We start from the raw sequence: 20,062 nt of genomic DNA, 5'->3' as shown, positions 1-20,062 counted from the left end.
AATAAGATAGGAGTGACATTGGTTGACACCAGGAACAAATTTTATGAATGATATTCAGAGAAAGTACATAAATAATTACATTCTAGGGATCTAAGCTTCCATTCGGTTTAAAATTGAATGAATGTGCTAACACAGGGCCACTATTCTTGCTTTAATTAATGAAAAATAGTGTGGTTTTGTCCAGATTTTTATGGTTCTGCCCATATCACCATCAGCTATACTGTTCTTTTCATTGAAAAATACTCTGATCAAATAATCTGGCAAGGGAAAGACAACCTAGCCTCAAGTCTCCCATAAAGACAAGGGGGAGGTGAATAGTTTTCTGCTCAGTGATCATGCTTCGGACCCTTCCGAGTAATGTGCTCCCTTCCACAGAGCTCCGTGATGCTGTCTGTGCCAAGAACGTCACGGACTGTCCCCGACTGTCAAAATTGTTGGCGGGCCAGTTGTAAATTGTCAATATTGGCTCTCCCACAGACAGCCGTGTTTGCTTACACAGCTCTTCTTGCCCCGTGGGAAACAGTGACAAATTCCAGTTGGAAGGGTTATCATGTCTCTTTCCTTCATGAAAATCAGATCTACTTGTCCTCTTAATCCCCTCCATCAAAATAGCCACTTCTATCCAAGATATATTGAATTTCGGCACATAGAACATTCTAATCTTTTCTTCATAATTTGGTAGTTTATCTTTCAATATTATCCTCGTGTCCATCCTGGAGTTGTTTCTCTCTTCGCTTCCTCTGGATCATGCTCATACTTAGCAGCGTCCAGTTTCCAGTAAAATACGCCAAGCTGATGCAGTCGCTCCAGGTGAATGGGGCCATTGGGCTCCAGGGGGTGGGGCATCCTCTGGTCATCTGGGGGTTTGTCCACATACCACACGACCACCATTTTCCTGCCTGGATGCTGCCCAAAGTCTAGAGCCACTTGGGAGGTCTTCTTGATATAAGATTACTTCTTGATATAAAGCTCTTTCTTCTACATATGTGAGTGTCACCAGTTTGTTTCTCTAGACAACCCAGCCGAACACAGTTGGAAAAGCCTCCAGCCTGACACCTGACCCACCGGGTTGGGACTTGCCAACCATTTCCTTGATGGTCCATTAGTTCTGTGAGCCTTTACAGAGAGTTGCAGATCCCAAAGACAGGAGGGAAAGTACTGAAGGGAAAAGGAGGAGTTGATGGAGTGGTAGAACAGTTTGTAAAAGCTGAACATTTGGGACATCTTTGACCTCTGTCGCATAGCGACCAGCGTTGTGCTGAGCCATATGCTTTCAAGAGTCAAGCAGAAGAAAAGCAGCAATGCCAGGCAGAGGGCTCGTTGCCAAGGGACATGCCCAGGACAGAGTTCTCCTGATGTTCTCCAAGTGTTTAATCTCCAGAAAATGTGCTGTCTTTTTAGGTAAATGAGAGCTCAAGTAGACGCTGAGCGCCATATTCTAAGGCCTTCACGCGTGCGTGCGTTGGGGTGATGGAAGAACACGGAAGTTCCTTCTTCCTGAATTTGCATGTCATCTTTGTGCAAGGGCTATCCATGCCAATCCTCCCTGCGTTGTTCCAACTTGTAGCACCTACGCTGCCAAAACCAACATATGAAAGTCCCTCCGATTATTCTAATAAGCAAGGTGTCCAGGTGAGCATAAAGGAAGGGAATAGGAGTGAGCTAGACACTCACAGCAGCCATCCAGGTGATGAAATCCAGACGGCAGGGGAGGGTGTGGAGGCACCACGATCACTAATTAAAATGAGTCTCGTTAACGTGCTTTTCATCGGCACATTTCCAGGTGCATGGGCATACAGTAGACACAGTGGGGTTTCCGTGTCATTGGGATTTTCCCAGGTGAGGACCATGAAAGGAAAGGGAGACAAAGAAGTGGTGGGTGCAGACGTGAACGGTGGATCGAACTTGGATGGGGCAGGAAGTGCGGTTTTGATGGGGACGAGAAACAGGAGCAGGTACCAGGTAATGGACTCCAATCCTCAGTGAGGCTGAGGGAATTTTCTGAGGGAATGTCAGCAATGTAATTGCATTTTGTAGGTATTTAAGAGTGAGACGTGTCCTCGCCATCTTCCCATTTTATGCTGCTTACTTTATACTCTCCGTTTTCCCTCCTCCTCCTGCTCTGTCTATTTTTAAACATGTTTACTCTTCTACACTCTTCCTTCCCTCCTTTCCGTGGTTTCCACAGCAAGGTCACCAGGTAAGAGTTGCTACCTGCTTGTTTCTATAGAGCAGGCATCCTCACACTATGGCCCGCGGGCCACATGCGGCCCGCCGAGGACATTTATCCAGCCCGCCAGGTATTTTTGCACCATTTGTTTTTTGACTTCAAAATAAGACATGTGCAGTGTGCATAGGAATTGTCCATAGTTTTCTTTTAAACTATAGTTGGCCCTCAAACAGATCTGAGGGACAGTGAACTGGCCCCCTGTTTTAAAATTTTGAGGACCCCTGCGAAAGAGAAAGAAAGAAAGAAAGAGACAGACTGACTGACATTCCTCTCGAAGCAGACTCCCGTCCTTCTGTGAGAGAAAAAGTTAAATCGTGTTCTTTGGAAGTCCTTTGATATGATCCAGATTTGGGCTTCCAGATACGATTGTACCACTGTTCCATTTTTCTCCTTACTTTACAAAGAGCCCTTATCTCAGACATCCTGGTGCTTTGCTGGAATGTTCTAAGTAATGCAACCTATTACCGAAAGAAAGAAAAAGGAAAAAAAAGGGAGAGGAGGGAGAGCTGCAACCTGACACTGAAAGTGGGGCAGGGTCCCAGCCAACCAGAGAGGCCTCCTGGCCATGGCTCCTTGCTCCAGCCCCTGCCTGGAACTTGCTTCTCATCAGAACGGCTGCAGGAGATCCGATGACAGCTCCCATTGGATCAGTTTGTCGTGTTGGTCTTTCACTCCCCTGAAAAGTATCTCAAAAGGATTGCTTTCCAAACACCATGACGCGGCAGTTTGTCTTCTAAAGGCCTCTTCCCTTCAGGGAGCTCTGTGGTCGTTCCGGGTGCTTTCAGGCAGGCTGACACAGAAAGTTACCGAGAAGCGGTAGACCAGTAGACGGGACGCTTTTGAAACCATGAAAACAAGAGAAAATGGCTTTCTTGAGCTTCCATCACCACCCCTCACCAAAAGGGTGTGTGACTGGCATGTGTGTGTGTGTCTCTTCCAGCCACAACAGAGGACAACAGCAAAGCTATTTTGGGGAACGAGTTCTCTGCCGATTTGGAAATTAGATCCAAGCTCTGTCAGTGGATTTAAAAATAAAGTGGATTCTAGGCTTATTTTTAAGCATATTGATGCTGCCACACTTTTTTCACATCCTCAGATTGTCTCCTGGAGTCCCCGGTGGTGAAACCAATATCCTCAGCCGCTAACAGACTCCAGACTCGTGGTTTGAGAGCCCCCAGAAAGCACCCCGGGAGAAAGGTCACATGCGAAGAATCAGTCTTTGAAGACTCTATGGCGGGGATGTGGTCCACGACGGTGGCATCGTCAGACACCGTCCAACATGCCTCTTGCCACAAAGACACAGGGGAAAGTAGGGAACTGGGGACAGAGGACAACTCTGGAAGCCTGTGCATCAAAAGCAAAGCTGAAGAATCAGCTAGAGCGTCACATGGAAGGAGAGACTGCCCAGGGAACTGCCACGGATGACGCCGGCACCTGCCAGACAAGCCTGCAGCGCAGCCACAGAGAGACAAAGTCAGCATTGTCCCAGCAGAAGCGCCATCACTGTGCAGACAAGCAGGAGGGTCTCTGCGCCCATGCCCAGAACCGGGCAGGAGGGTCCCTCCCCTGTGGAAGTTTAGGGCTTCATCTCCCCCAGACTCCAAGCTGGAGGCCAGTGGACTGAGATGCAAGCTCCACTCCTCACCTCAAGCAATGCTTCTCCAGAGACATCTGCTGCTGCCTCATCCCCAGAGCCAGGAGTCCGTAAACTGGCACACCAACCCTTACCTCAGCTAATGGAGGCAGGGTACTATGGGCAGAAGCACCCTCCTATCTGCCCCAGGTCCCTCAGAACCCATTGATCACCTAGCCACCTGCTCCAGCCACCCAGCCACCCCCCACCAAGCCCACAACAGTCCACCCAACTGCATGGGGAGCCCATGATCCACCTGCCTGTGCAGAAGACTGGTGGCTTCCCTTTCTCTGCCTGCCCATCCCTTTGGGGGCCCAGAAACTGGTGGAAACCCTCTTCTGCCCTTCCAACTTTGCTCGTGGCCGGGGTGTGGTCTGGAGACTAGTGGCCCCCACCCCTATACCCAGCAAGGCAAGCTACTGGGGGGCTTGATAAGTCGTTTCAAGTGTTGAAAACAGACCTGGTGATCTGAAAGGTAAACACCCATCTTATTCATAACTAGAAGTTTGAAAATAAAAAGTCTTTTTTCCTGAGCCGCTGTGCAAAGTAGCTATAAATCGGAATCAGCTTGACAGCATACAAAAACAAGAGCCCGTGTCTCTTCCTGGTCTCCCCACCTCTCAAGACCGCTGGCAAGAATCTAACACGAGCGAGAGCAACCAGAATAGTGAACTAAGGCTGGGGGCGTGAATATTCTGCACCTTCCAGCTCTCCAGAGAACAAAACCGTAAGAGCTTAGCTATCCCTGGGCTCACATTCCAAAAGTATTCTGTGGCTCATCTAGATTTTCCTTGGCGAGTGTTTCTCTTTCTGGACACCTCCCTCTCATCTCAGGCAATCCTATCCTCGATTCGTTTCAGAGTTTCTGAGTGGTTTCCCTCTCTGTGTAAAATTGAATGCAGGTGTCTTTTCTAAAAGTGGAGCGACGAGCCAGTGAAAGGAGGGGCTGTTTTGTATTGGCTGGACCTTCCTCTCCAAAGTAAGACGAGGCCTGCCACACGGCCTCTCGCTGGCTTTCACAGTCTGCTCATGGCCTATGAGCACCAACAAGAGTTTTTAAAAGCTCCACTCTCCAGCTGAGGCTTGATGGCTTGCGGGCAAGGTGTGGGCTGGTTCCAATTTATTAATTGTCATCATAAGCAAGGATGCGGTTCGCGTTGTGATAACAACCGAATCTGTTAGCCTGAGTAAGAAAGAAGCTGCTGTGTCCCTCTCAAAGGTGGAGTCCTGCCGATGATCCGATGTCCTGCATGCATCTCGCTCCGGGAACGTTCTGTCGCAGACCTTTTAAAGAGCAGCCAGGATTGGCGGGGCTCTGGAGAACGGCACACATTCAAAGCAGTGTGATTGGCCACCGTCCTGGAGGGAGCATCACTGCTAGGTTCCTACTGGGATCGGCAGGAGCAGGCAACGGATGGGGTTGTTGGGCAATGTGTACACCGCCCTTCTTTGCACAAGCCATTTCTGAGTCATTCTGAAGCGTTCAAAGCCCTGCTTCTGAGGCACGACCTCATTTGCCTGTTCCAAATCTTAAGCCTCTGCCTGTCACTTTCATTCATTCATTCATGTTACCATGTTCCCACATGTAAGCACAGGGGAACCACAGAGGAACAACTAACCCCTTTTGCCTTGAGGGAAAACTCAAACGGAAACTCACTGCCATCAAGTAGCGTCCAACTCATAGCGACCTGTGGGTTTCTGGGCCTGGAAATCAAGCCTCGTTTTCCATCCATGGAGCGGCTGGTGGTTTCTAAGAGCTGACTTTGCTTTGTGGTGAGCAGCTCAACGCACAGGCCACGATGCCACCAAGAAGAGATCTTGCTTTGAAGGAAAGAATCTTCACATTTCATTTCTAATAAGTCAAAGGGATTGAACAAGAAACCACTTCCATAACCACCCACCGGGAGCTACCGCAGGAGATCCCTTGTCGGGCTTGAGAAAGGAAAGCAAAGGCAGAAGGGTCAGTCCTGCCCTTACAGCCTACTCAGCCTCAGAATAATGAATACATTGAATATATTGCTCTTCTATGTTAAAGGAAAGAGAGGTCTTATCTTTTTGTGTCTCTGAGAAAATTCCACAATATCAAATATATGATATGTCTATATCAACTACTAGCCCCGTTCTATACACCTTCTTTTTACTTATTGACTACCTCCATATCTCATACATTGTAGCTACAACAATAATAAATAGCCTACTAGCCAACTATTCTGGACATTAATAACGTATGTCTGGCAGTAATGAATGCCAAGGGGCAAGGCAATGATAACACTGGCTGTAATGGGTTAAGGGCATGCACCAGCTTGTCTGGGCCATGATGCTCAGTGGCTTGGCAGTTATGTAATGATGGAATTGACATGTATGTAATGATGTAACCATCTTTCATTTTGTGACCTGATGCCATCTGCATTTTTTCATGACTCTGATTAACCCGTAGCAGTCTGACTGCTGTAACCTAATCACAGCAATAAGCAGCCCAAAGGAGTCCTGCTGGTGCTTTGGTTGAAGCACTTGGCAGCTAACCAAAAGAACCGTGGTTCCCACCCACCAGCCAGTCTGTGGGAGGAAGATGTGGCTGCCTGCTTCTGTAAAGATTTTCAGTCTTAAAAAACAAACAAAAAAGATTGTCAGCATTGGAAACCCTACGGAGCAGTTCCACGGCATCTTTCAGGGTCACTTATGAGACAAAATTAACTTGGTGGCAATTATTTGGTAGAGTTTTTTTGTTTTTTGATTGTTTTTGCTGTATATACCATATATACTTGAGTATAAGCCAACCCGAATATCTGCTGAGGCACTTAACATTTTACCAAAAACAGCATTAAAAATGTGCTGAAAACCTTGGCTTCTACTCGAGTACATACAGTAGTCTATCGTATTCCTCTTTTTGCCTTAATTTTCATTGCATGTGGTTAAGTTTCATTTTCATTTTCAGTAGGACACATAAATGTGTTCCTGACATCATACTCACACTTTACTACTCCACTCATTATTTTTGTGCTTGATTCAATACGTTTATGATTCGATTATTCCTGTATAGCAATTATTATATGCCCCCATATAACAGCACACTCAAAAATAAAGGGCATACAAAACAAACTCATTATTTTTATATAAAGATAATTAGTTTTCAGTTAAACAATAGAGAGGTCTAGAAGAGGAACGGTAACACTGTAGATGTGTGCCCATCATAGACTAATTGACCATTTGGGACGAAAGGTCAAGGACAAAGTTGGGGAGGATAAGGGAGGAAGGAGACACAGAAACCAGAAACTCATGGAGGAGAGAGGATGGGAGATGCTACACTGAAGGGATGGCAATGCATGAGAATGCTTACGAATTGTTGAATGTAAACCCGATGATTTGTTCTATAAGACCTCCCCCAATTCACAATAAAAAGTTTTAGCATCTACATAAAGGTCATTATTTTCTGTCAATATGGTACCTCTAAAGACCTTTTCTTCTATTCCAAATATTCAAAGATTAGAGAAAATGGAACACCACAATCAAATACCTGGGTAGGTAAGTTCAAGAGCAACAAGGGGAATTCCCAGGTGCAAAACTTGAAGAGAGAACTGAGAGCCGTAACCAGAAGAGTGAGTCAAGTACTGTAAACCAGGCCCCTAAGTACGACTCAGAAAGCAGATGCTCTGAGAAGATTCAGACTCAGGTGCAGGACTTGATGAGCAGAGCCCAAGCTTGATTCCGCGCACCTGCCCTCAGGCCAAGTGCCCTGTGTAAGACATCCTCTGGGCCACTCTACCCAGTGGCCCCGACAAGTAGAAGGAGAAGCTACTCTGCTGACAGGGGTTTTGAAACCGGATATAGGGCCTTGGGACAAAGGGATAGATGTAGAAAGGACAACATACATGTGCCACAACTAAAAAAATGTACTCTGCGAGATTCATAAAAATTAAACAAACTCCTGAGAAGCCCTGGTGGAATAATAGCAAGTTATGTGTTACGCTGCTAACCACAGGGTTAGCGGTTCGAAACCACCAGCCACTCCACAGAAGAAAGACAAGATTTTCTACTCTTGCTTTCCACTCCCATAGAGAGTACAGTCTCAGAAATCCACAGGGAGTAGTTCTATCCTGTCCCACAGGGTCACCATGAGTCAGAACCGGCAAGATGTCAGTGAGTTTGTTTATGATGAGGTTCTAGTCTACCTTAGAATTTATGTTTATGCATATATGCTGAAGAATCTTGTTCCCACTTTATTTTTTATGGTGGAGGCCTTTGAGAAGTTTGAACGCTAAAAAATTTTAATATCAGGAGAAACCATTGCGGTCACAGGAAAGGGGTCTTTCAGTGTCTCAGGTGTGTCTGCATTTACCAGGGTCTTAAAAAAATTTTTTTTTAACATTTTCATCATGTGACGCTGCACTTCTTAGATTACTGGGGACAAGATGATTTGTCTACCTGAGATTTCTTTTGGCTCGTTATTGTGCCAAGTCCAGACACCAAACATGAGCCCCTCAGTGTTGGCCATGGCTCTGGGCGTATTCCTCATGATTCGTGCTGGCATCGATGGAAAATCAAAGCCACCCTTGAGCTGCCCAAATAGAACCCACTTTCCCATTGGAAAGTGGCTGCGGAAAAAGTCATTCAGTTGCATTTCAAGGTGAATGATTTTCACTGGCCTGGGCAGATTTTCACAGAAATACCTGATGAATTAGAGCAGATGACAATAAGGAAGTAAATTCTCAGATGACCTGATAGGTCATTCATTCATTCATTCATTCATTCATTATCTTATTCACCAAATAGCCATTCATTATAAGCTTGTTCAATGAGTAAATATTCATTTACTGTGTACAAATGGGGACTTTTAGAGTTTTTTTTACACATTCTTGCTTACTTGGTACACACAAAGAACATACTTGGTGGTAATTCACATGAGTCTGGTTCTATTTCACACAATTTTGGTGAAGGTGAATTCTGGAGGTAAGAAAAAGTTTGCTGTCATATTTTGTAGTTTTAAAAAGCGGTTGTCTTCTAGACGCTTCATAAGTTATTCTTGCATTCTGCCTAACAGTGGGCAATGATAATACCAAGAAGTAAAACAAGACATTTCTGTTTTCCCAGAACTTCTCCTAAGACCTCACAGTTGAAGATAAATACTCTCATATTGGGAGGGGGGGGAGCTAGATACATTTTTGTAGAGTTAAAAAAAAATTCCTCTTATCCACGTGCAATCCATATATGAGAAGGGTTAAGAGTCACAAGGGAAGAAGTTATTGGAGAAAAAAAAAAGGGGCGCGGCGGGAAAAAAAAAGAAGAAGTTATTGAAGAAAATTCATAGAAGTTATTGACAGTTTTCTCCTTGGAAACATGTCTTATCACTGTGTTAGGTATACACTGCACAACTCCAGGGGGCGCCATTCACACTACAGTCATTGTAGATTTGTATCATGACAATTCCCCAGCAGGTGGCAGTAAAGTATCTCCAAGAAGAAGGTCATTTTTCTAATTCACACAAGGTCATACGGACCTCCTAGCAGAAGTTCTGCTTCTTTCCCAATCCCCTAACCCCTGCCCATCTCCCCCAAATCAAGCGTGTAGAGTTCTAAGAGAAACTTCACAAATATTGGGATTTTCAGCAACAGGAATGGCTAGCATCTCACCTCCTGAGTGAGCCACGGAAACTCTAAGCATGCCCCAGGTTACTATCAGAGTAGACCGTCCACAGGAACACCTGTGAAGTTTCTCAAGAGCCTCTTTATCTGGAAAAGTGTAACTGCAGGAGACCGATTAGCTACCATGACCTCAGGAGAGTGGGGTCAGAACTGATCACGCTGCCCTTTCAACACATGGCAAGGCAAGACTGCAGGAGTTCTCAAGGTCAAACGGACATCTCACTTGAGCTGTTTGGGGAACATTCTCAGAGGGGAGGGTTCACTAAGTGAGAGTCCTTTACCCCACAGAAAGGACATGTGCAACTAGTCTACTAATGGTGAAGACCTCCAATCTGTCGCCATGTTTACGGAGCACTCTACAGGACGCACACTACTGTGGGAATAAAAAAATGAACCCAAAATGTTTTGTGAGCAAGGGAAACAGGCCAGCCTATAAAATAAAATGAGGTCTGTTCCACAATGCTGTACACAGCTAACTGTTGCTCGTGAGTTGGGAGCTGACTGGATGAGAGCTACCAGCAATCCCATATATGAGCTCTTTGGAGCCCTGGGGATAGAGCAAAGCTTTTTATATACCGTATATACTCATGTATAAGCCAAGTTTTTCAGCACAAAAAATGTGCTGAAAAACTGGGGTTCGGCTTATACACAGGTCAGTGGTACCCCAGCCAGGTGTAACATCTCGCAGGTGATTGCCATTCCTCCGCTGTTCATTCAAAGTCCCTCTGACACTGCAGGGCTTTGAATGTTTGTTTACTCTCATCTAACCAATCAGAGCTGTCCTGTGACCTGGACGGCTCCAATTTGCAGAAGCACCCGTAGTGATTCACTTACGCCTGCAGCTGAACTGGTAAGGATGTGTCTGTGGCTGCGCTCCGTCTCTCCCCTCTGGTGTCTCTGTGTTAATTCACATCCTGCATTTCCCACCCTAGGCTTATACTCGGGTCAATCGGTTTTTCTGGTTTCCCAGGTAATAATTAGGTACCTCGGCTTATACTCGGGTCGGTTTATATTCGAATATATACGGTAACTCTTTCTCTGAAAAACTCCCTGAGCACTTGCACTGCAGGGCAGAAATGCTCTCTCCTAGAAACACTGGGAAGGAAAGCAGATCCATTTTATTTGGGGCCATGATTTTAAAAGACGACAAAAGAATACCTCTGTAAAAGAGCTCTGATGGCAAAATGTATGCGACACATGCAGGGAAAAAGGCTGGTGATTCACTGGTGGGGTGAGAAGCCAAACTGAAGCAGTGTGCAGCATGTGATCTCTTTTAAAGATTTTATCCTGCTCCTGTTAATGCGAGAAAAATGCCTAGGAGGCTACGTTCCGATCTGTTAACACGGGGTGGGTCGGATTGATCAGAAGGGGGAATCCATCTTTACTGTGTACATTTCCCCAATGTTTAAATAGTTTTCTGATGAGCAAAGCATGGTAAGGCTACCACACTCCAATGCTAGTTGGAGTGGGGGGAGGGGGAGGGGGTGTAGAAAGTGTAATTACCTGGAAGTTACCAGGTAGTTACAATGGCTGAGCATGAGTTGCATTGGCTGAGAATCAAACCGGTCTTTCACTAGAAAGCAAGAATTCTACTATGGCCTCTCTCACTTGCCTCTAAGTATCTTATTTATTTTGTTGTTGACGACAATGTACAACACAAAATGTACACCCCTTCCACCATTTCTAAATGCACCGTTCGGAAACATTGGTTACATTCTTTCAGTTGTGAAAGCATTCACCCCCTCTTTCTGAGAGCTGTTCTTCCATTCCCAGGAACTCATGGCCCCCAAGGTTCCCATCAAAGCTTTTGAATTGCTATTGTCACTTTGGTCCCAAATAAATAAATCTTCAAAGTGTTTCCTCTGCAAGGCAGTCCTTTTTTGTGAGTTAGGTTTAATGGCGGTTGGATTTTTATCAAGACTTCAGGGGATGTTTTTGTGTTAAAGATTATCTCAGGGCCATCGTTTGATGGGTTTATCCAGGAAAGAAAGTTTGAAGTCCATGAGAATTTGAAATTCAGTTCTACATTTGTTCCCTTTGGGTCTTATAAGATAATATTTCCTATAGACTATTCTTTAAAAATTCCTGGGCACAAAAACCCGTCTCTTCTTTCTGAAGCACCACTCTACCCACTGGGTCAAGAGAACTTTGAGTTGGATTGGATTCGTTTCATCCAACTGTTTTCAGTGTTTGCCCCTAGCTGCTGTGTGTCTTTGCATGTCAGCTGTATGGTCTTTATTACCTGCTTGAGGCTGTAAAACAATTCATGCTCTAAGATGTTTTCCGCAGTTTCCAATTTTTGTGAGTGTAAAATCTAGGTTACTTTCTTCCTGTTGCCTTTCTCAGGATATGTGAGTGACCCTTCATCCATGGTGAGCCGGGCCACCAAAATATCTCGGTGACTTCTGGTGGCCAAAAAAACTCACTGCTCATTTGTGTGTGTGTGTGTGTGTGTGTGTGTGTGTGTGTGTGTGTGTATGTAAGGAGCCGATACCAAGAGCTCAATAGAAAGTAAATACTTAGAAAATAATGATGGCAACATATGTACAAATATGCTTGATACAATTGATGTATGGATTGTTATAAGAGCCCCCAATAAAATGTTATTTTAATAATAAATAAATAAAACATAAAATAACAACAGCCAAAAGAAATCAAGGGACATATTGCCTTGGATACATCTGCTGCACAGGACCTTAAAAGTGCATTGAAGGATATCACTTTAAGGACTGTGTGCTGGACCCAAGAAATGATATTTTCAATTAGCTCCTGCATGTGAAAAATGGAGAGTGATTAAGGAAGGCCACAGAAGATTCCATGCAATTGAAGGATAATGTTGTCGATGAAAATGGAAAGTACTATGGATTTTCAGAAGAACAAACAAATCTCTGTTGGAAGAAAGTACAGCCAGAATGGTCTTTGGAGCATGGATGGTAGGGCTTCCTCTCCTGTGCTTTGCAAAGGTCACTTCGAGAGGCCGGTCCCTGGAGAAAGACATCATGCCTCGTAAACTGGAAGGTCAGCAAAAGAGAGGGAGAGCTTGTACAAGCTTGATTGACACAGTGGTTTCAACATCGTGTTCAAACCTAACAATAATTATGAGGATGGTGTTTCTTTCTGCTGTACACACGGTGGTCGGTCCGTTATACACAGAATCAGTATGAGTATGAGGGAGGAAGATGGGGCTTTCTACTCCCATCGACAGCTACAGTCTCAGAAACTAGCAGGGCAGTTCTACCCTGTCCCGATGGTCACTATGAGTCAGTCTTGACTCGATAGCAGTGAGTTTGGTTTGGGAGTTACTCATAGCCCAGGAGGTGCTGTTGGTATGCCTTGCACTGCTGACCACTCGTTGGTTCAAATCCATCGGCTGCTCCTCAAGAAAAATTTGAGGCTGTCTGTTCTCATAAAGATTTACGGCCTTGAAAACCCTATCTAGGCTCACTGTGGATTGGAATTGGCGCGGTGGGAATGTTTGGATTTTTTCAGATATACTCATATAAGAGGGAGACTGCAGTAGACTCCGTTTGTCACCTGTGCTAAAAGCTGAAAGATAAAATAAATAGCTAGATAGATAAGAAAGAAAATAAATGAAAAACAACAACAAAAAGCTGAAAGATAAAAATCCTCTAAACTGACGCCACCTTGCTTAGGCTGTTCTGAGGTTCACGTGGTTGTGAGGCCAGGGTATGACGCTCCAGAAAGATAAGCAAGAGGTGACCTCATCAACTGCCTCCCTGCTGGTGGTCATACTAAGCCCTGTGCACAAGTGCCTCTCCCTGGGAAGACTATGTAACCACTGTCAAAATCTCAAGTCGTATTTCGTTGTGGAAATTCCCTTCAGAAGAAAGCTTGGTTTTCCACGCCATGGTACTTTCTTTGTCCCTCCCTCCCCCTGTTCCCCCAAAATGAAATTTTTGTTTTCTGTCTCGTGCCTCTTTGCAGATTGCAGGACCTATCACAACTTGTCAGGCCAGTTCAAAAGTATGGCCAAGGGTCCTTAAAACAAACAAACAAACTCAATGTCATCAAGTCAATTCTGACTTATGGTGAGTTTTTGTTTAAAGATGCTTGGACCACACGTATTGAGACTATTTATAAGGACCCCTGATGGGAATGTCTGGTACATGCTGGACGCGGAACCTCAAGGTCATGGGCCCATTAGTCGGTTCACAGAAGAAAGGCGGGGCTTTCTGCTCCGGGGGAAACCCTGCATAAAGTTGCTATGAATTAGAATGGACTTGATGGCGGTGGCTTGGCTTTGGGGTTTTCTTTGGTTGAGGATCTTTAGAAGGAGCCTGTGGCGGTGGTGGGTCATGTGTTCAGCTGCTAGCGACAGGCCTGCACTTCAAGCCCATTAGTGGCTCCATGGGAGAAAGTGCTAACCGTCTGCTTCCAGAAAGATGATTGACTAGAAAACCCTGTGGGGCAGTTCTATCTTAACTTTACAGGGTTAAAGTTACTAAAGGCAGAATCAACTCCATGACCACATTTTATTTTTCAATAAATGCTGACTGAAAATATGCAGTGTCGAAGTGGCTACCATTGCGCTGCGCGCCACAACGTCAGCAGTTTGAAACCACAGGGCGCGCCGAGGGAGAAAGATGAGGCTTTCCGCTCCCATAAAGATTTAGTCTTGATACTCTCACGAGCCTGCCCTGCAGGGTCACCATGAGTCAGAATGTACTTGAGGTCAGTGAGTTTGGAAGGGTATCTAAAATATCGAGAAGTTAGAAACCTCTCTCTGAGAGGCAAACTTTGCAGGTCAAGGAGAAATTATTCCTTCCTGGGAACAACGCTGGACTCACAGCTTGGGTTCCCCTCCCTCGCCGCAGCTCTGATCCCTCGGGTTGCTTATTAGAATCATGGGGAAGCTCCCCGCCCCAGACCCTCGAGTGAGAACATCACGGACTGAGGTCCCAGGCAGGTAATTGTTAAAGCTCTCCACGTGATTTTAACGTGTAGGCAGGTAAAAACCACAGTCTTAGAGTTAAGTATAAAGTGCATATGAATATTATGACTGTGTCTACTGCAGAGCGAAAATCACTGGTCTGCTCCAGGAACGCCCACAGAGACTTTCTTTTGTCTCCCAGGACATAAAGAAGCTACCCAAACCAGCCCTGCTCAGCGGTCCGCCAGCCCGCTGACTCAGCACATTCCTGACACCCAGCATCCCAAGCTCCCTGAGAATTATCCAGCAGTTTGGGGTTTTGTTTTCTGTTAGCCTTAGTAGGCACCCCCAAGTAGATTTCTACATTGTAATGAGCCTCCGATCAGGGGGCAGAAGACCTGTGTGCAAACTTCACTTTGGCTAGAACTAGGTCACTCAAACTCGCGGAGTCTTTATGAAATAGGAATGGTTTTACTGTAGACTGACCTACCTCGTTCGCACAATTATGTAACGATCGTGAAACTATAAAAACAGGACTATGTTTACTTAAGGGGGACAGTGAAGGTTCAAGTTGTTGACTTCCACGTGGGAGAAGTAGCTTGATTCCCCCCTGCTGCACTACAAGCCCTCTGCCTGGGAGCCATGTGAATGGCTATGAGGCTGACCTGGATTCCAGGAGCTTCCAGACTAAGAGGGACTAGGATGGAAAGCCTGGCAATCTACTTAAGACAGAAAATGAACACCCTATGGATGACAGCAATATGATCTGCAGTGTTGTGCATAAAAGTTGCCATCATTTGGGGGCCGGTATGGTGACAGGTGGTGATGTGACATGTACCTGAGACTCCTTGAAGCCCTGGTGGCACAGTCATTAAGCGCTCAGCAGCTAGCTGAAAGGTAAACAGTGCAAAAAAACCCAATGTGGCAATCTGCTTCCATCAAGATCTACAGCTGTGGAATCCCTGGGGGGCAATTCTACCCTGCCCTATAAAGCTAACAAGGTATCAAGGGAAAAAGGGAGGCCTGGTGATGTAATGGTTTACTCATCAGGCTGCTAAACCATGAGTCAGCAGTTCAAACCCACCAGCTGCCCACAGAAGAAAGATGAGGTGTGGTAGTGGTTACATAAATTCATGTCAATTTGATAAATAAGTGAAGGAGTGGAGTCTAGCCTGTCAATCAGGTCACAGCCTGATGATGCCTCCTGGTGGGCGTGGCCTTCCCATGAGGATTGTGGGAACTTCCTCGCTTTCTACCTGGATGTAGGCAGAATACTCTCTCTGCTTCACCATCCTGTGGACAAGACACACAGAACCACGCTGATGGCAGCCAGAGTCCTGGAGATTCTTCTACCACTACTGGATCCACAAGACTTTCCACCCACTGGCCTGCGGTCTTCCTGCATTTTGCATCATTGTATGTGAATCTGAGAGGAATTTATGGACGGGTTTCAGCTATATGGGCTAACATTGAACTTATTGACTTGATCTGGACTGGCTGGCTGGCATGTTTTCTCGATATATAATTGCTCTTTGATCTAAAACTCTCTTTTACACACATATGAGTGTTTTGGGATTTGTTTCTTTAGTCAGCCCAGACTAACATATTAGACTTTTGTGTTAGACTGGGTTGACTAGAGAACCAAACCCAGGGCCACTCATGTATATAAGAAAGAGCTTCATATCAAAGAGTAATTGTATATTAAGAAAACATCCCAGCACAGTCCAGATCAAGTCCATAAGTCCAATATTAACCTACATGTCCGATCCTAATATGTCTATAAATTCCTCTTTAGACTCACACAACACAAGCAATGTCACTGAGCGCAGGAAGATCATAGGCCAGTAGGTGGAGAGTCTTGTGGATCCAGTGGTAGTGGAAGCATCTCAGTGCTGGTATGGGTCTCCACATGGCTCCTCCAGCTCCAGGGCTCTGGGTGCCATCAGCATAGCTCCATGTGGCTTGTCAACTGGTGTCAGGGGAAGCCAGCCCCTAACACATCATTACGGGTCCGGTAGGCGCAATTGTACAGCAATAATAAGTAAAGATCATAGTAAAGTTATGAGAGATAGAGAGATAGAAGAGATAGAAGTGATAGATAGAGAGCATGAGAGATAGAAGTGAAGTATTTTAATAAATGGAGTCAGACACGATTCATGACAGCATGCTCACCTCAGCCCACTCAATGGCCCACGTGGAGGGAGAGAGAGAACTTTAATGCTAGCCCAGGCCTTTTATATTCTCTGGGGATATGCAAGTCCCCCAATTACAGGTGAGGACATACATCACAGGAAGGGGCTGTCCTATAGGTAATACAGTAATGAGAGGGGGTGGTCTAGGGACATACATGCAATAGGAAGAGGAGGGATTGGGGCTATACATGTGACAAGAAGGGAGGATCCTAGGTATAGGGTGGCAGCTTAACCTTGCTTGACCTGTTCTCTAGATCTCCATAGGAACCATTATCAGTAGGGTGCAAACCCCACCTACTGGAACCAAATAGATGACCACAGGCATCCATTGTCCTTAACAGCAGGGAGGGGGGCCCACTGCAGTCTGGCAACTGATTGCCCTCAGGGAGGATGCCTGTGAGCTTCTGACCTCCCCCCACAAACAGGAATATGAAGCAGGGAGAGAGTGTGGTCTTCCTCCCAGGAGAAAAAGACGAAGTTCCCAGAATCCTCATGAGAAGGTCATGCCTATCAGGAGGCACAATCAGGTCAAGACCTGACTGACAGGCTAAACTCCGCCCCTTCACTCTATCTATCAAGTTTACGTGAAGTTGTATAACTTCCACAGCTTTCCACTCTTGTAAAGAGTTGCCGTCTTGAAACCCCTCAGGGGAAGTTCTTGGGCCAAAGGATTGCTCTGAGTCAGAGTAGACACTCCATGGCAGTGAGTTTGGAGTTTGCCACTCCCCAGTGACCATCCTCCAGTGCACAATCCTGTGACCCCATCACTTACATCCACCTCTTCCCTGACAAATCCCTGCATCTCTCCCCAGTTGTCTTTGGGCCAACTATGATTTTATATCTCTTTGTTGCTGCTCTGACGATGCAAAAAGCACTTTCCACCTTGTTTCCCCGTGGCCATTGGACATCTTCTGGATGCCGACCATCCCTATCCCGGAATGAAGATCTGCTGCTTTTACTTTAAGCAATAAAAACATGACAGATTCCCTGGCTCTGTGACAAGATGCAATGTCTCCCTGATAAATTTCATATGGATTCCATGATGAAATGATCAATATTTTAATAGATTGTGTTAAGTATTAAATTATTAAAACAAATTACGCCTATTGGTTTTCACTTGTTTTAATCGTTTGACAAGGCAATTTTAACTCATAGGGCATTTGTGTCTTGCATTCTATTCCTACATCATACTTTTAGTGGGATTTAGAGATTGAAAATAACTTCCCTCGGCCTGAACTGCATTTCCCATTTGTTTTGGGTGTGTTTCACCGTGTCCACTGTTTTTTCACCAGGCCACCGCATTATGCACAACTCCCGGGTGACATTCTCATCAAAGTCTCTGGAGTTTGGCCGGTGAATAATATCTTTGCGTGCAGCCATGAAGAATCTCAAGTTTTCATCTCGTGGGTTGTGGTCTCTGTATCTGGTTTGGGATGTCCTCCTAGATAACAAATATCATTTCCTTATATGATTTTTTATAATTAAAAAAAGAAGTGGGGGAGAAGCCTGGTTTTATGGCTAAGAGCCTAAGTCAATGCCACGGCATCAATTCTGGCTCATACAGCTCTTATCACAATCTATACATCCATCCATTGTGTCGAGTATATTTGTACATGTGTTGCCATCATCATTTTCAAAACACTTTCTTTCTACTTGAGCCCTTGGTATCAGCTCCTCATTTTTTCCCTCCCTCTTCCCCTCCCTCCCTCCTTCATGAACGCTTGATAAATTATACATTATTATTTCCACATCTTAAATCATCCACTGTTCATTTGGTTTCTTGACTGCTGCTTCCATGAGCCATAAAAGAGAGTGGCTTAGAATGTCCAAAAATACAGATTTTATCTAAAACGGACGACAATAGGAAAAATCATTTATATTGCAATTTACAATTTTTGATAGCAAGGCTGTCTTTGTAATAGGACTTTGGACAGGAGAATGTTAAAATTTGCTTTCCAAAGAACACAGTAGCAGATGGTGGGGAAAGCAGAGTAGCCAGCCGCATGCTGAGTGTGGCAGATGGCAACCAGTTTTTAGTCTCAATACCTGGTGCAGTTAATTCTCAGAATCGGGAAAAACTTTTGATGTGAATAATAACGATCATGTTCCGATTTCTACTCATGTCATTTTGAGACATCGTGTTTGGCATGATCACGGCCTGCCCTGGAAAACCCCTCTCCCTGTGATATCAAACCCACATGGTTCAAATCTGTCATTAGGACACCCATAAACCTGGGTCCCTTCCCAGTCTCATCTCCCAACCAATTAACCCATTAATTCATGGTTGCCACATGTGTGTTAGAGTAGCGCTTTTCTCCAGCGGGATTTCGATTGCTGATTTCTGTAGAGTAGACCACCAAGCCTTTCTTCCCAGAGGGCTCCAGGTGGACTCAGAGCTCCCACCTGTCCTTTGACAGCTGAGCATATTAATCATTTAGACTACACAGGAGCCTCCTGTCCCCAACCCACCATATAGTGCACACGGATAGTACTACATCCAACATGCATACTTCCTCAGCCACGTCCGGGGAAGTGTCATAATTAAAAACTGTAGCATCATGCAAATAGGACACTTCGTTTCTTAAGGCACTTAAATGTTCCAAATTATTTCAGTAAATGCTCTGTGCTTAGCAAGAATCGGCTGCCATCACTGGACCACCAGTTTCATCTTGAAGTAGCTTACCTGATCTCATTGAAAGAAAACTGCAGATGTCAGAAGCGAGCAGAAAATAACACGTTAAAAACGAGCCATCAAATGATCAGGTATTTAAACGTCGAGGTCAACCTCAGTACAGCTAATGTGCCTCTTACAACCACAGAAATACAGGCTTGCAGTAATAAGTATTGTAGACTTTTACAAACCCTTTAATTCAAGAGAGAAGTTAAAGGTTACAAAAAAGGCAAAGGTGATGAGGGCAGACTCACCTCAGACCAAGCTGAAGGTGTGTAGAGGTTAAGGTCACTCATTCAGGGTGAATACTGGGAATTCATCTAGATTTAGATATTAACACTTACTAGAAGGTAAAATCAGGAAATCCAAATGAAAAGTCCCCTTTTTTACCCAGTCCCTAGCTATAGGCTTAATTATGACCGTGTAAATGTATAATTTTCATATTTAAGAGTTTAGATACTCTTGGCACAAGTCTGAGCAATATATCAGGAAAACAAAACATTGCTTCATCCGTCTTATGACAGATAGAACTTTATCATTTACCAGAGAATTTCACAGAAGCAAGAATTTTTCTTTCAACACTATACTTGACATTGAATACAATCGTATTCCCCAAGGCAAAATTGAATATTGCTTTTTTAAAAAAAATCAACTGTGATTTTCCCATAGTTCAGGGCTTCTCCATGCCTGCGCCTCCTGGCTTAATTGTCATTCTTGCTGAAGTGCAGGCCTGCCTCTTTCATTGCTTCGCAGTCATTGCAGTTTGATGAATCGAAGGTCCGTGGCCACCATGCATTGGCCAAAAC

At 44.9% G+C, this 20,062-nt stretch overlaps 1 pseudogene; it reads right to left on the bottom strand.

Moving 5' to 3' along the window:
- Positions 1 to 229: 229 nt before the first annotated feature.
- LOC142426753 (acireductone dioxygenase-like) lies at positions 230 to 891 on the bottom strand (annotated as a pseudogene).
- Positions 892 to 20,062: the final 19,171 nt, after the last annotated feature.

Source organism: Tenrec ecaudatus, chromosome 14, assembly GCF_050624435.1.
Source record: "Tenrec ecaudatus isolate mTenEca1 chromosome 14, mTenEca1.hap1, whole genome shotgun sequence".
Lineage (NCBI taxonomy): Eukaryota > Metazoa > Chordata > Mammalia > Afrosoricida > Tenrecidae > Tenrec > Tenrec ecaudatus.
Note: the sequence above shows the minus strand (reverse complement) of the source record. Positions and strands in the feature narration are given on the sequence as shown.